The following is a 3,333-nucleotide window of genomic DNA, read 5'->3' as shown; positions in this document are numbered from 1 at the left end:
AGAGCGGGGCTCGCTAGGGATCTGCAGAGGGAATGAGGAGCCCTGGAGGGCCCGCCGCACCCCTGACCTTGGCCCCTGCAGAGGCTCCCGTGGCTTCCAGAGCCCGTGGGCGGTGCCTGTGCTGGAGACGGGGCCACACGAGGCCTGAAGGCCGGGGGGAGCAGGTAGCAGCCCCCCTGTGCCCTTCCCTGGTCGCCCCAGGAAGGAGGCCCTGCAGACTGGTGTCCAACCTGCCTCCCACGGGAGCGGCATTTGTGGGGGACACTTTGTCCCGGTTCCTTCTGTCTCTGGTTGTCCAGGGGGCAGGGCTGGGGGCTGACGGTTCTCTGAACTGCTGGGCAGAGTTCCCAGGGGGAAGGGCACCTAGAGTTTTGGGGAGCATCACCATCCGGGGGTCACATGGGGGTGGAGACGGCTGCCCCGCTGGCCGATCACAGCCCTATTTATAGTCTCCATCAGAAAACACCCCTGGCAGGGCAGTGGGGCGGCTGGTGTGCCCCTCGACACCCAGGGCCTCGTGCCAAGAGGAGCCCAGGCCGGGGCAGCTCCGGCCTCTATGGGTCTCTGCCTGGCCCGCTCACTTCCCCGGCCACCCCCCTAGGCTTGCTGACGGACCGCAGCCGTCCTGGGCCCGAGGCCGGGGCCACCCCGGGGTTACCTGCTGGGCAGGGGACCAAGGCAGCTCCTCCCCCACCTGCTCAGGCCCCCCGCTGGCTCCCAGTGTGTTCTGTGCCGGCTGCGGCCCAGTCTTTTCCATCAGAGAGGTTGTGGGCTGGCCCTCAGCGGCCATTCTTGCCTTGTGGGGACAGCAGCAGGCAGGGGACGGCCCCTCGCCGCCGCGTCTGTTCTTGGCGCTGAGCGCTGCTGCCCCGAGATGCTCTTGCCAAAACAGGCCCCGCGATGCCCACAGGACCGAGGGCCCCCAGGGTTCTGGGGCCTCCTTGGGCAGGTAGTGAGCGGGCACTGGGCACCCCTCAGGAAGCCGTCCCCGGGAGGAGGGGCTCCCCACAGCTGCCCTTGGCACCTGCCTGGCGCCGAGACGGGGCGGCCTGCCCGGGCTTTGCAGAAGGAAGGCGTCCCCTGAGAGCGGCCGGGGCGGGGGGAGGAGGCTGGGCGAGCGGCCTGCGCTGGCGGGCCCGGCGGGACGGTGGGCTCTGGCCTGTGCTGGGCGCCAGGCTGGCGCGGGGTGGTCTGAGAGGTCGCGCTCGCCAGGGCCCTGCTGGGAGGTGGGCCGGGCAGCGAGGGCCGGGCTTTGTACCCGCCTCTCTCTCTCTCTCTCTCTCTCTCTCTGGCTGGAGAGAGGAGCGTCCAAACGAGGAGCGGACGGACCCTCCTGGAGGCCACGGCTTGTCAGGCGCTCGCGTGGGCTTGTCACTCTGTAAATGTGCGCCGAGCAAGTGGACGGCAGGAGGGACCCTCGGGAGGGAGTGGGGCCCAGGGGAGAAGGGCTTTGATGGCAGTCGGGGAGGGTCTGGGACCAGAGCCTCCCCTCCAATCCCCTGGGGGCCTCCTGGGGTGGAAGGCAGTGAGGACAGCCTCACGCCAGCCCCGCCTGCCTGCCGCTGCCCCACGGCGGAGGTGGTTTCGGGGCCTCGGGGACGCCCGCCTTCCTCTAAGGAAAAGGCTCTCGGGGTTTCCGGTTCGGGCCTGATGGAGCCCCTGCCTGGGGGTCTGGTGGCCGCTACGTGGGGACGCGGGTACGGTTCTCCCCCGACCCCCGCGGGGACAGCGCTACTTCTGGGAGCAGGGACCAGGCTCCCCCTCCTCCGCCGAGGACCCATGTCACAGGTGGGCTGGCAGGCGCGCTCCCAGCTGGTTCCCCACCCCGGGGTCCCCCCCACAACAGTGAGGGGCGAGGGGCCCCCCGGGACTGGTCCTGCGCCTCCCGTGCTGCCGCAGGGGCCCCAGGCTGCTCCCACCCAGCCCCCCACCTGACGGACTTGAAGGCCAGACGCTGTCTGCGGGACAGACGCTGGGACGACTGGGACCCGCTCAGGGCTCCAGCAGCTGGCTCTGGTGCCCGCCTCAGAGGCACCACCGTCCCCAAGGGCGTGCCACTCTCTGACCCAGGAGTCCCAGCAGAGGGGGCCCCAGCCTCCCAAACAGGGGCCCACGGGGTGTGGGCTCCCCTCAGGCCTCGCTTCGTGTGTGAAGGAGCCGAGGTGGGACCGGCCGCCCCCGCCCGCGTCTGGGGGCCCCGGGGCGTCGTGTGGGGCGGCGACTCTGAACTTGCACCTGGTTTTTGTGACCACACCCCGCAGAGCTGGTTTGGAATGAAGGTCCGAAGGGCACCCCTGGACGACCTGGAAAATGCAGCGGCTCTTCCCTTCCCAGCACGTTTTCCTTCCTGAACTCAAACACTATTTTTATTGTTTTTGACAGAAGGGAGGTTTCATGCGGAAAAGAGGAAGGAGCCGCGGGGTTAGGGGGTGGGGGCAGAGCCGGGTGGACGGCGAGGCCCCCGCGGGGCTGTTCTAGTGGACGTCGGCGTGTGTGGCCCTCCTGACTTCCGGCTATCCACTGGGGACTCTGCCCTCCCCCCCCCGATTGGCACAGCCCCGTGTGGCACAGCTCCTGCGACAGCCAGCGCCGCGGCCCCATCCGCCTCCCGGTGCTTCCGCAGGACGCAGCCCCAGGGGCCCCGGCCTATACGCTCTGACCCAGGAGTCCGCGGTTCCCGAGAATGCGTCCTCTCTGGGGACTTCCTGCTGGGGACACTGGCCAGCAATCCGTCCCCTCCTAACAGACAGAGGCGGGAGCCCTGTGGAGCCAGAAGGCTGGCAGGTGCAGCTTGCTCCAGGCGCCACAGCCTCCACCCCACACCTCAGGCTCGGAATCACACCAGTTCCCCAGTTATGGAGGCTCTGGAACCCCTCTCCCTCACTGACTCTGTGGTCGGTGGCCCTCTGGCGGCTTGATGCCTGGCTGCCTCACGGGGTCTGGAAGCCAGGACCGAGCGAGGGGTGGTCCTGGGCTCCTGCAGAATGACTGCGCTGCCCAGTTTGCCAGCCATGAACTGGTTCAGTCATACTGAGGGTAAAACTGGATGGGAACCCTGCTGAGCAGAGAGCAGGAAGTGCAAAGTGAGGGTGTGGCTCCCCGGGGCATGCCATTGGCTTTGCCACGGGGATGGCTTCCTCGTCTGCGGCCTCTCGCTTTTAGTAAGAACAGTTATTCCATGAGAAGCTACCCCCAATGACATGTGAACCTCTGTTCCATTTGTGCATGATCACGTCCATCACCCACCATCCTCCCCCCGACCACCCATCCACCTGTTTGTCCATACACGTATTCATCCACCAGTTTACTCACACTCCTGTCTATCCACCCGCC

This window comes from Crocuta crocuta, unplaced genomic scaffold, assembly GCF_008692635.1.
Source record: "Crocuta crocuta isolate KB4526 unplaced genomic scaffold, BGI_CrCroc_1.0 scaffold13, whole genome shotgun sequence".
In the NCBI taxonomy this organism is placed as follows: Eukaryota; Metazoa; Chordata; class Mammalia; order Carnivora; family Hyaenidae; genus Crocuta; species Crocuta crocuta.
The sequence above is the reverse complement of the archived record's forward strand: the minus strand, read 5'-3'. Positions refer to the sequence as shown.